The 13580-nt window shown below is 50.4% G+C and overlaps 1 protein-coding gene across 4 annotated transcripts in view; it reads left to right on the top strand.

The window, feature by feature from the left end:
* Positions 1-13580, top strand: part of CHD6 (chromodomain helicase DNA binding protein 6) — a 2307824-nt gene that overhangs the window by 77303 nt on the left and 2216941 nt on the right. The gene's annotated exons all lie outside the window — the stretch shown is intronic.

The following is a 13580-nucleotide window of genomic DNA, read 5'->3' as shown; positions in this document are numbered from 1 at the left end:
CGCATGGAGACTGCACTTGTGGCACTCTGGTACATGGACACTGTGGACTGTACACCAATAAAGCACACATACGCAATGAAAATGTCCACACATTTCTTTTTAGGAAAGAAAAAAGTGTATTGGTAAAACAAACTGTCGTGTCACTCCCCCTCCCACCTCCCCCCTGCACACCCCAACACACCCCCTCCCACCTCCCCCCTGCACACCCCAACACACCCCCTCCCACCTCCCCCCTGCACACCCCAACACACCCCCTCCCCCCTCCCCCCTGCACACCCCAACACACCCCCTCCCCCCTGCACACCCCAACACACCCCCTCCCACCTCCCCCCTGCACACCCCAACACACCCCATGTAGGTGTCCACAGATGCCTGTGACAGTGTCCACAGTCCCTCACAAGGCCCCTCTCCCGGCCCCCGGGGCACCCCTGGCTGTGGAGCGCAGGTTGCGTCCGGACCGTCGCACGGGGCTGCTCTGCACAGAACTGGCAGTGGAGGATGTCCCTGGCTGCCCCTGTGCATGCTGCTCCTGTAGTGTGTGGTTGAGGTCAGTGACCGCACGACGCAAGCCCGCAAGTTCGGCACAGATGTCCCTTGACATGGCCTGCATGGCATCTCTCAGGGTGGCAGTGCTCTGCGCCACTTCGGCCCTTAGGGTCTCCGTGGCCTGTTCAATGCTGGGCCCAGCCCCCACACATTCTGCGGCATGCTCATCCAGCTTTGCCGACAGCTGATGCTGCCGTTGAGTGATCTCCTCTAGGGAGTGCTGGCCGTGCTGGCCCATGGCCAGTGCAGGTGGAGTGATGGAGGGGCTGCTCCCCTCCTGTGGAGTGTGGACAGGGCATGGGGTGGAAGGCCACTCCTCTGCCTCAGTGTGCCCCTGTGTGTCACCCTCATGGGGGCTGGCGTCAGAGAAACAGGGGGAATGTAGTTGGTCAGTGGGGCTTCTGACCTCCTGCTCCATGTCCGAGTCAGAACATGCAGCTGTTGCAGCTGTCTCCCCGATGTTGCTGCTGGCCGCTGACCCCCTGCCTTCTGTGGCAGGCAATGTCGGTGGAGGTGGAGCAGCTGCTGCTGGCCTGCTGCCGACAGGGGTGCTTGCCGGTGGGACCTCCAGTATGCCTGCAGTGGGACCTGCTTGTCGTGGGGTCTGCCTCACTGCAGCTGAGGTTGAGGGTGCAGGGACGTTGATGTTGGACTTCGCCCTCTTCGGCGCAGGGGTGTCCTGGTCCTCTGGGTGTGATTCAGTGCCTGTGGTGGAGCAAAGGTGGGAGGCCGTTATTGATGGGTCTACGGACTTTGGAATGACAATGGTTGACATTATTTTGGCCAGTGGATGAGGCAGATTACAGGCAGTGCCATGCAGGGTGTCTCCTTCTAGTGTGGTGTGTGGACGCAGGTATGCGGGTGCCAGCAGTGTATGCAGGGTGGTGCTCGCATGTGGCTATGGCCAGTATTGATATGTGTTGCATTTACACTCTAGGGCAACCTTGTGCTACACATGATTGGACTGCTGTGACTGTGGCATGTCTTGTCAGAGGCACCTACCTTCATCGCCTGATGTCGGGGCTCCCCTTTCCATCCCTCCAACACCTTCGATGGACTCCATGCCGATGGTGGTAGCACAGATCTCCTCCCACGGTTGGAGTTTCAGGGGGGATTCCGACCCTCCACCGGTTCCCTGGGCAAGGTTGCGGTTTGCTGAGATGACCGCTCTGACCCGTATGCGCAGGTCATCCCAGCGCTTCCGGCACTGCTGTGGGGTGCGGGGTACGGTCCCCACCGCGCTGACGCGCTCAGCCACCAGGGCCCAGATGGCCTTCTTCTTCCCGATTGCTGTCCTGGTCATTTCAGGGGAGAACACAACACCTGCGTTGTCCTGCAGGGTCTCTGCAAGCATGCAGAGTTCCTCCCGGCTGAATCGCTCCTGGCGCTGGCGGTCACATGCTTTTTTGACGCATTTCGGCATTTTCAGGGAGTTGGATGGGTGGTTGTTTGGTTGGGACAGGTGTCAGGGTTGGGTCTGGTGTTGTTTGGTAGGATGGCAATGGATTGTGTTTTTAAAGATGGCCGACGGGATGCTTCCCGTTCCGGCGCGATGACGCTATTTCCGGTTTGGCCTTTTACGGCCAACGTAATTTACGGCCGCCGCTAATTACGGTGGCCGCAAACTACGGTGTCCGCTACTTACGCTGGCGGAAGGGCACCTTGCTCACTCAACGATGGCGGTAGGGGCATTTTACGCCATGGCGTTAATTGCATTACCGCCATGGCGTAATGCTCGTGCGCGATGGGTCGTAATGTGGCGCTCTTTACGCCATCGACTCACGGCGTAAACGCTCATTACGCCATGGCGGTAATGACGGGCGATTAGCGCCAGGGTCGTAATGAGGCCCTTTGTGTGTAAAGCGTTTTGCTAAACAAAGGGCAGGTAGTCGCTCACTCGCCTCTGTGGACTCCCTTCTTTGTAATAGCCTCCGCCTCTCCCTGCGCCTTGAGGAGGATCTTCTCAAATTCCAGAAGCTCCTAAAGAGCTTCCTCTTTGCCTCCTCCCCTCCTTCTCTCCTCTTCTAATCCCACAGTTGCTGAATCAGTGTTCCTGCTCCTTATGTATCTTCAGGGCCTTGACCTCCAACACCAATTCCTCCCAGCTCCTGTCTGTCCACAGCACTTTGCATTTGCACACCCTTCCCTCTGGAGACTTGCATTTACACCTCCCGCGGCCCAGGCCGTGTAGCACTCTGCATTTCTAGCACTTCGTCCATGACTCACCCATTGCTCGGACTCCCCAGCACTTGCCCTCTCTTCCCTCTTCCTTCTGCACTTGCACGTTCTGAATACTCACAAGGCATAGTAGGTTTGTCTCCCTCCCTTTTCCTCCCTCTGCTCTGAAATTCTGTGCTGCATTGTTCTAATGTATTTCCTACCCTTCCTCCCGTCTTGCCCTGTGGTCACTTTGAAACAGTATATTCTTATTGTATAAGCGCCTAACAAGCAAACAATAAATAAAAGGAATAAACATATTCAGAGAAATGGGAGTTATGTTGTGGCTTGTTTTATGGTGCTTACTGTGGGGATAACATTGTGATATTCGACAAGGAGTGCATACTTTTAAGTTATATAGAAACTAAAAATATCTGGAGACCCCAGGCCTGGGTGGTCTATCGAATACGGTCCTCCTTAGTGGGCTGGAGATTTGAGGGGAAATATTTACTTTACTATTTAATAACCTCATTAAGGAAGGGTATATACCGGACTTGTGTAGGAAAGTACTATTGATCCTCGTATATAGAAAGCAATCTCGCCTTGACCCGATAAACTATAGGTTACTGTCTTTATTCGCTATGTCGAGTAAGGTGTTTGCCTCCCCTCTTAAAGAACGCCAAAAAGGGGGGGCGTGGCCTACAGCCCGTAAGATGGCCGCAGAGCTCCTGACCCCATCACCCCCTTTTACTTTCGCCGGACTGAAATCCTTCAAGAGGAAGAGGCTGCACGATATAAACACAAGTGGTGGTCAGAGAAGTCCAGTGAATAAGATGATGCTAATATAACGTAAGGCCAAAGGGACTGTGCAGCCAGATCGATGAAGCAGCAACCGGCCGTGTGGTGTGCAGGCAGGGAAGAAGACGATGGTGGACGGAGGTCGCCCAGATAAATTTGCCTCCTCCCACTCTTTCTGTCTTCAAAAGCTATGCCTCCTTCTTCCTGTCTTTCTGTCTTCACTATCTATGCTTCCGTCTTTCTGTCCACAACATCTATGCCTCCTTCTCCCACTCTTTCTGTCTTCATCATCTGTGCCTCTTTCTTCCTGTCTTTCTGTTCACATCTATGCCTCCTTCATGTCTTTCTCTCTTCACCATATATGCCTCCTCCCACTCTTTCTGTCTTCAAAATCTATGCCTACTTCTTTCTGTATTTCTGTCTTCAGCATCTGTGCCCCCTGCTCCTGTCTTTGCGTCTTCACCATTTATGCCTCCTCCCACTCTTTCTGTCTTCAATATCTATGCCTACTTCTTGTCTTTATATCTTCATCATCTGTGCCTTCTTCTTCATGTCTGTCTTCACCATTTATGCCTCATTCTCCCGCTCTTTGTCTTCACCATATATGCCACCTCCCACTCTTTCTGTCTTCACCATATATGCCTCCTTCTTCCTGTCTTTCTGTCTTCACCATCTATGCCTCCTTCTCCAACTCTTTCTCTCTGCGTCACTGCACTGAATCTGCAACTGGGCCACTCACCGTTCTTGGTCCTTGGTCCAGCCACTCTCCCCTGCACTGCCTCCCTGGCAATCCCTGCACTGCGGGACTGTGTCTGTATCCCTACAGCCCCCCTTCCCAGCACTTGTCTGCACTTACCTCGCACTTGCCACTATCTGGCCATTGTTATTTATCCTGTATGCTATTAACCCTGTACTGCACTTTCCCCTCTCCCTTTCCCCCTTGCACCTTTCCCTTCCCCTCTACCTTTGCACTTGCGCGATCTGAATGACACCTGGCCTAGTCGGATCGTTGTCTGTCTCCCCTTGTTCCCCCCCCCCCCCCGCCTCGTCGCACCTTGAAACACTTGTGTATAAGCGCGTTACAAATGCCATATATCATATATTAATAGCTGCCCATGAGAGAACAGGGTGAGTAGTAAGACCGAGCCGGGGGATGGACAGAAGGAAGGCGTCAGAGGGCCGGTAGTCAGCGGAGCCTGGTGAGGTGTGCTATGTGGCTGCAGCGATAGTGAACATGGGCGGGACTAGTGCGGCGACCCGCCATGTAAGAAGGTGAGTGCAGGGGGCAGAGAGGCTATAGTGTCCCTCCCGCGGCATAGAAACAACGTTTGAGCCAGCCAGAGGAGAATCTGGCTCCACAGTGGGGAGCAGGCAGGAAGCGGAGGCGGCCACAGTGGGAGGAGCTTTGGCATTGATGCGTTTTTTTTTTTTTTTTTCCCTTTTTTGCCCACCCGAATGAGGGACCCGGCATAGTAAAAGTGACGGGCATAAGTGCAAAACACATGCTGGAAGATAGGTGTCTGCAGGAGCTTATATAACCTGCCCAGCCCTGACTCTGTCCTTTCCCCTGAAAACCATATATGGTATTGTGGGGGGAAGTCCAGGCCACGACTGGCTTGAGCCTTCCCAGCGACTGTATGTTGTGGGTACACCCTTGGGGTGGAACCTGTGTGAATAGAGTGTGTGACCAATATGCGTTCTATGTTAATGGTGTCTGGTATCTGTGTGTGTGAGACACAAAGAATGAGACGGCCTTGCTTGAAACGGACATGAATGCAGTGTGGTGTGCTGAAATGCTTGGTGCTTGCCACAATCCACATTCCTTGTTATGGGTGTCTGGGTGGAAGTGAATGGCCTGAATGCACTGTGAGCCTGATTTGCTGCCTACCTGCATGAATGCCCTTCTGTCTGATTGGCTGACTGAGCTTTAACACAGGGGTTGTCCTCCCCTCTATAAATCTGAAAGGTGTACGGGAAGAAATTCAGTGTACACTGCTTGTTTAGACCTTAATGGGAACACATGTCATTCTGGGCAACCATTAAGAAAAGCAACATGCTTGTTGGTGCTAAACACATGACTCAAAAGATATATGAAAAACGAATTTTTAATTTTTCATTTAGCTTATTATTAGCTTTTTTTTAAAAACAAATTGTGCAGAAAAAACAAGTTGTTTCTTTTCATAACAGTCCATGATGTCCATTCATGTAATAACATACATAGTTGAAAGTTTCACTGTATCAAAAAGAAACTGTACTTGGTGACAAGAGATGTGAGTTCAACATTTTTGCATATGACCAACATCTTGAAAATCAAAGTGTCCCATGTCATTGGGGATAGAGAACACACTGTGAGAATGTAAAATGAGGAGGCGGATGAATCTGTGTCTCCTGTGCCCGGCTAAAGTCTGACCTTATGTTCGGTTGGCTCAGCAGTGTGAATGAGGGACAGATGTGTATATTTGGGGACCTCTCACTTCCCAATTTGTTCAGAAGGTGAAGTTGAAAGTTGAAGCTCATCCTTGAAGCCCAGCTGGAAGAAGGTTTGCTGCTGATTTCTGTCAAGGAAATCTAAAAGCTGCCGAGGACTGATCCAAGAGAAGACCTGGATATGAGACCTCTTCCCGAGCTACAAGCTGATCTTCATCGCTGCACCCTGGAAGTCCGTCCCGAAAGGCTGTGGACCGGAGACTGGGTCCGCCGAGAAATATTGAAGTAAAGCACCTGGACATCGAGGCTGTTGAAGTCCATTGCCATCGACCGGGGGTTCCGAGGATTTCCGTAACCATTGGAAGCCTGTTGAGTCGTGTTGCCCAGAAGCGGGGACAGCTTGACGCCGTGCTGCTAGACGACTGGAGCTGCACCACTCCACCTTGCCTAAGAACATTAAACAAAGGGCTCCCTTGCCATCACCGTCGACCACTTTGTCCAGACGGAGAAAGTAGAGGTCGTCAACGACCGAGGAAAGTCAGCTCATGGGTTTCCCACCACCCAAACTCCACAAAGACACTGACAAGTGAAGATCCGAACTCCAGCCGTAGTCGAGTCCCGATCGCTGACGCCTGCTGCTGGGCCTACGTTCTACTTTGCGTTACCGAACACTTTGCATCGAGGTGCGCCCCAAGCCTCATCTTCCCAGGACGTCCTCGAATGATCGTCTACTAACACCGTGAAGATCGAAGCTGCAGTTGCGACGCCAGTGTTCACTTTTCTTCGAGAAATCTCGAGGCCCTGTGGCTCCTGCTTTAAGGGGAGTTCACTCTTGAGGGATCCATCGAGGAACCGTCCAAGAAACACTTCTAACTCTGGTACATTGGGATAGTTGAAAATTTTAACCAGGAAACAAGACTATTTCAACATTAATGGACTGGGCTTGTTAATACTCTTTATTACAGGTTTCCCAGGTTGGGGGGCGGGGGGTCCTCCCACAGAACTACATCTAGGTAGTTGGGTTCCGCATTCCGCCATTATTTTACCCAACTTATCTTCCTTCCTATGCTCTATGCTGATACACTGCTGTATGATTTGTATGCCATTATAACAGTCAGCAGTTGATTCATTTTAAAAGAGTCAATAGCTAAGTGTGGTACCACATATACATTGTGTATATTTGCCATATTAGAATTGCCAGAGTACACAGTGTGTTATTAATTGATGTATATATCTTGAACCTTATTTATATATAAAGAACTGTGTTATCAGATAACATGGTGTGCGGACATTCCTTTGTGGGGGGCTTGGGGACTACACTGGACTTAAGAACCGGCGTGTATCACTGAGAGGTGAAGCCTTGGGTGCTTGTCCATTCTACCATGTAGAGAATCTTGGCCGGGATGTTCTGTGCTTCTACTCTGCCATATAGAGGGCAGGAGTACAGATATCCCCCTCCAGTCTTTACACTGCCGTTGGCCAAAAGGGAGAAAATCAAATGAGGAAGAAGTTCCTGGTGCTCCGACCACAGCTGAGAAAGCTGGATATACGATATTGTCCTATGGAATCGGCCACAATGCTGATAACAAAGGGACAGATGACATTGGAGTTTAGAGAGCTGGGGAGGGGAGGGGGGGGGTCTGTGGGACTTCATGCAAGGACAAGCACCAACATCTATGGACACATCTCAGTCCGGATGCAGTGGCGACGCGAGGCACTTTGAGCGCTGCGTAGGAAAACCAAGAAGGGAGAAAGTGGGAGTCCTCGGACAGAGTGCCGGCGTGCAGGAAGACATTGGTGGCTGACAGACCCGCAGCGCAAAATGTGTCTGGAGGGGAGAAGCAGAGGGACAACTCCAGGTGCCCGATAAAGCCCCCCCCCCCCCCCATTAAGAGTCACTGGTGAAGTGGGCAGAGCAGAGAGGGGGGAAGAAGCGCCGAAGATGGATGCGCAAGTATGTTGGCGGTAGGTGTTGGAAACTGGGGCGGATGGAAGTTTGGGGAGGAGGGAGGGGGGTGTCAGTGGGGGCATGGGGGCATGTGAACCATGCCCTTAAAAGGAAAAGTATGGTAGGACGAGGTGGAGGAGGTTCCACAATGTGTTGCAAAGGGTGCTTCTGGGGGTCATTATTGGGTATAAGGGAGGGTAGAGGTCATGAAGCCTGGGAGGCAGAGTGGGATATATAGATATAGCTACTCGGCAGGGGATATTTAGGGCACATTATGCTGAGGTCCCTAGGTTGGAGGAGTGAATGGGGGAGGGAAGCAATGGGTGACGGTTGCAAAGATTAATCCTAACCAATCTGCTTTTTACACATCATAGGAGAGGAGTGGGTCAGCGAGCATATTGGAGGGAAAGGTGAAGTTAAAGGTATTTGTACTGCGCACCGTCACCAATGGAGTTGGTCCCCAGGCGCTCTGGCGGATCTGCAAACGAGAAGGTGGGATGGGTTAGTAAGGTGTAGCGGGAGTAGGATGGTGAGAGGAGTGGTGTTCTGTTGGCAGCTTCAACTCGGTATACACCGGGTGCTGAGCTTTGATGCGAGTATCGGATTGATGTCAGTCCTCGTGTGCTGTTGGTGCGGCTTATGTGTTGCTGTGTTGTGAAGTGTGTGCGGGTTGTTGTCCGAGAGATGGTTGTGTGAGATTTTTGAGTGAGGTAAGTCTGCAGAAATGGTGGGTTATATGAAGTTTAACATGCTAATATTCAGAACTCTGTCCGAGTGTGGCGCTCGCTAATCTTCCCAATCCCATCAGGATGGGTGAAGGGGTTTTCGCCTGGCAGGGTGTTAGGTTTGTGTGACGCGCTCCCTGTGCTATTCTAACACGCTCTGTAAGTGTTCTAATTCTGATGGAGTAAGCATTGTGGCGTTGAGTCGGGCCGGGAGGCTGTGGATGAGTCATTTCAGTGCTTTCATCTCGGTCTTAGTATGTTATCAGTCTATAGTATCCTCCTTTTGTGGCTATTTCGCATAATGTCTTATGGTCTGTCGTGGAGTTCGTTCTTTGGGTCTTGTTTATGTCAATTTTTTGGGAGCGACTGAGGTCGGTATCTCTATTCATCGTTGGGAGACCTCAAAATGTCATCTCGCTGAATGTGAATGGTCTTAATCACTGCATTAAGTGCAAGAAGGTGTTACAATATTTGCATGCAAAGGATGCAGACGTGGCATTTTTGCAGACGACCCATCTGTTCAAGATTGAAGCCGAAAAGCCATGTCTGGGATGGTTGGGAAAGGTGTATTATAGCTTCAGGGAGCGAGGGGAAGAAGTGCAGAGTAGCCATACTTATTAAAAAGTCTCTACCTACCAGAGTTAGTAAGGTGTGGACATATGGTGGGCGGGGGAATCGGATGGTGGCGATAAAAGCGCATATGTGGGATGCCACACTAGTGGTTGAGTCGCTGTATGAAGCCACGTCAGCTAAGCAATTCTTTTTTACGTATCTCGCTTGGATGCTGAATGAGATGAATACTGCCAACATGGTGCTGGCGGGGACTGGAATATAGCCTTGGAGCTCCTTCCTGGATAAGTCGGAGAAGCATGTAGATGGGCAGAAGAGGGAAAGGGAAGCCTTAAAGCAGGTCATACTGGACCACGGGTTAGTATATGGATGGCGACTAATAAATCCCACAGCCAGAGAATATACATTCACATCTTGTGTGCATGGCACGCAATCAAGAATAGACTTATTTTTAGTGTCCTGGGGGGTGGTGCCTCAGTTAGTGTGTGGTGAAATACTGCCGGGGGGAGGATATTTGACCATGATCCCGTGCTTCTGGCGCTGGATACTGCAATGACAAGCCAAGGTTCGAGGACGTGTAGGTTAAATGTTAGCTTATTGAAGAACCCAAAGGACAAAGAGGAAGTGGGATGCATTATAGAGGATTTCTTTGCGTGTAATTAGGGAACGATAAGGAGGGCCGATATACTGTGGGCTTCAAGCAAGGCATATCTTCGGGGGGTTGGATTCAGAAGGGGGCTATGAAGAAGAAAGGGGACAAGGAGAGGTTGATGGGTTTGGAACAAGAACTAAATTATTTAACGCGCAAATATGAAAAAGAACTCCAAGATGGGACTTTGCTGGCACTGAGGAAGGTCAAATATGAGGTGAACACGTATTTTACCCAGTAGGCAGAGTACTCCCTTTTTTTTGGAAGCAGGCTTCTTATTATGAGCAGGGGGAAAAGGCAGAATGGCTATTGGCAGCACAGCTTAAAATGAGAGAGGAGCTGGGGGGATAACAGTGATACAGTATAAGGACACAGGGAAATGGGTGACGACGGCCGAGGAGATTTTACGGGAGTTTAGAGACTTCTATAAAGCCCTCTATACAGTGGAGGCAGCAGATATTTTGATACTAGAGCGACAGTTTCTGGATGCATTGAACATGCCACATTTAGAGGCTTTGGATCAGGCGATGTTGTGGGTGGGGGAGGGTACAATCGGGTCAGAGGAAGTATGGCAAAGTATTATGAGTATGAACACTCTGAGGTCCCCAGGAGGAGATGGCTTACCAGTAGAGTTTTACAAGGGAGAGGGGATTACATTGGCTGCCAAGCTGGCGCGTGTGAATAATGAGGCAGTGGAGTCCGGGGGCTGGGGCTCCGAGAGGAGTTTGAGTCGCTAATAACAGTACTCCCAAAACCAGGTAGGGATCATTTTTTTTTTTTTTTTTTTTTTTGTGTAGCAATTACAGGCCGATATCACTGATCAATGCAGACACCAAGATATTGGCCAAGGAGCTGGCACCACGGTTGAAGAAGGTTTCCCAAAAGTTAGTTCATGAGACGCAAGCAGGGTTTGTCCCTGGTAGGTCGACGAGAGATCACATCAGGCTGTTATTGCATGTATTATGGCAAAAAGGACCGGGAAAGGACCTAGTATAGCTCTTTCAGTAGACGCTGAGAAAGCGTTCAACCTGGTGGAGTGGGGCTATCTGTTTAGTGTAATGGAACATTTCGGCCTAGGCCAAGGGTTTGTGTCAATGGTCCGATTTGCTGTACAGGAACCCCGGAGTCGGGGGTGTTGTGGGGGGGGGGGGGAATGGCTCAGAATTGGAGGCATTTGAAATGTATAGGGGGACAAGGCAGGGATGAACTCGAATGTCAAGGGGATAGACACGCTGGTGGGGGAGCAGAAAGCACTTTTATATACAGACTACGTTCTCAGAACCGGAAGTGTCAGTGAAGGCAATGATGAGGACAGTAGGAGCCTTTTCCATCCTTCTCGGGATACACAACTGGGAGAAGTGTGAGGCAATGCCTCTGAATGACAATACTTAGAGAGGTGCCGGTGAAGTGGGTGCAGGAAAGGCTTAAATATCTCGGAATATATTTAAACAAAGGCCTAGAGAGCATGGTACAGTGGAAAGCGCAAGGGGAATTTGAGAGGTGGGAGGGGCTCAACCTATATATTTGGGGGCAGACTCGGGTAGTTAAGATGGTGACGGCAGCTCAACTGAATTATGCATTTGAAATGCTGCCCCTGAAGGTGCTGGCGAGCCTGATGAAAAAAATAATGCACGCTATCAAGACATTTGTGTGGGGAAGTAGGAGACCGTGACTAAAAATGGACAAGTTATGTGTTACCGAGGGTGGGGGTGGGAGGGGCTTAGGCTGCCCCGGATGGATGTCTATTATGGAGCTCAGCAGCTATCAAAAGTTGCAGAATTCTTCTGAGTGGAGGCCCAGCAACCATTGTGGGTGGGGTGGGAGTAGAAGATTGTGAAAAAGAAAGGGCAGGGGTGGCGGTCATTTTTGGGGCAGAAGGTGAGGACAAGAAGCACCCGATACTCTGCGCAAATATAACAGCATGCGAAGGGGCTCACAAATGGCTTCAGGTGGACGCGTACTGGCATCTGGAGCCCCCAGTATGGCAAAACAGGAAGGTAAGGATGGGGTTGGGGGTGAGGAGAAGGTCCACTGGGAGAGCGGGGAGAATGTGGGAATGAAGAAAGTGAGAGAGATGCTGTCGGAGGAAATAAATGCAAGTCATTCCAGGTGATACTCGAGGGGTGCTCTGACCGGGGGATGGGTGGAGGCACAAACAGCTGATTCTGTGTCTACAGAAGTGCATCTAGGGGAGTCGAGGGGTGATGGGCAGGTCCAAACTCACAGCGCTGATAGAGAGATGGAATTGGGGGAAGGGACTTGTCGGAAGGCTCTATACAAAGATGATATATTCATAATACACAGATAGTGTCAGAAGTGTATAAATGGCAGAGGCTACAAGGCGAACAGTTCTCTGAGGAGGCGATGCATAGCATTTTTTATATTTTCGAGAAAGGGGTGACGGAGGCAAGGCTGAAGCTAATGCACTATGCAATTAAACGGGGGTGGTACTGGACAGACTGGGCGCGGCCAGATTAGCTCAGGTGGACAAATGTGGGAGACGTGCCAAGACCCAGTTATCTCATATATCGTCTTGTTTCATGCATAGGGCTCCAGCCATGGTTATTTCTGATTAGGGTACCAGACCCTTTTATCCTTAGTCTCTTTTAGGTGCGGGTCCCAGACTCGCAATGGAACCTTTTGGTTTGTTTGGTTTACTCTCCTGCCAAATGTAGTGTTCCTTGTTTCCAATCTTGCTTTCACACAGTCTGACTCCCTTATACTTTCTGCTTTATATGGGTGCCAGGTCCCACACTCTCCATTGTTATCTGAAATAGCCTGGTTCACTCTCCTGCCAAGCTACGTTTTCATTGGTCACGTATTCACTTGTCATGTATTTATTAATGACTGGGGTATCTACCCCGTTGCTTCTCCATGTTTCGTTTACTGTATTGGTCCACAATACTCTGACCTTCATTCAGACCTTTCTATGCTTCTTCTGGACCCCTTCTCAATCCCCACCAGCCTGTGCACTTTTTGTTTTCGGTTTTTGTCTTCTGGGCAGCAGGATCCCGTCTCGCGGCTCTGGTAGCCATCAGACTTTCAGTTTAGTTGTTTTATTGCAGCATCCCGCGACCTTCTCGCGGTCCTCTCTCGCCTCAGCGTTGCTGTGGACGCCCTTATGTCCATTCGGTAAGGGAGCTTCATCGTAGCAGGCCCTCAGGCCCTCATGATACGTTCATGCTTTCTCCTTCCGCTGCAAATGTGTTTTTAGTCTCCATGCACTGTTCTCCAGCTGACAGGGTTGCTTCCCCGGTTACTGCTACCGAGAGGAATTCTCTTCTGGCACTCAGCTGTGCTACATTTAAGCTCCCGCATTGGGAAAGGGAGTTGTTCTGAACCAATCCAATCTGTTAAAGAACTAGACTTGCTCACTACGGTTTGCCCGAGTGATCTTCATCCTCGCAGTCCTCTTCCTTGTTTCAGAACATGGTTTCCGATGTAATAAGTCAAAGTCAATATTGGTTAGCTTTTTACTCTGTCTGAATGAACTAGTTGGGTTGATTTTAAAAAACATATCCGTCCCATTTGGGTTAGATGGAAGGGAAATCCAAATCCAACTCCTGAAAAGCGGTTGAAGGACTTTCAGTGGGGTTATACTGCTTCTCCTGTAGATGCTAGTCCCGTAAGTGGCTTCCCTTCCCATCTGATCCTCCTGCTTTGCACTGTCTCCAGGGGTGGTATTGTACTGTCGATGCACCGCCCTGGCCCTCCCACTTATAGCAGATGGGACAATATGCTCAGATTTGTCACAATGGTT

This window comes from Ambystoma mexicanum, chromosome 3p (genome assembly GCF_040938575.1).
Source record: "Ambystoma mexicanum isolate Mex_15411 chromosome 3p, UKY_AmexF1_1, whole genome shotgun sequence".
Classification (NCBI taxonomy): domain Eukaryota; kingdom Metazoa; phylum Chordata; class Amphibia; order Caudata; family Ambystomatidae; genus Ambystoma; species Ambystoma mexicanum.
Note: the sequence above shows the minus strand (reverse complement) of the source record. Positions and strands in the feature narration are given on the sequence as shown.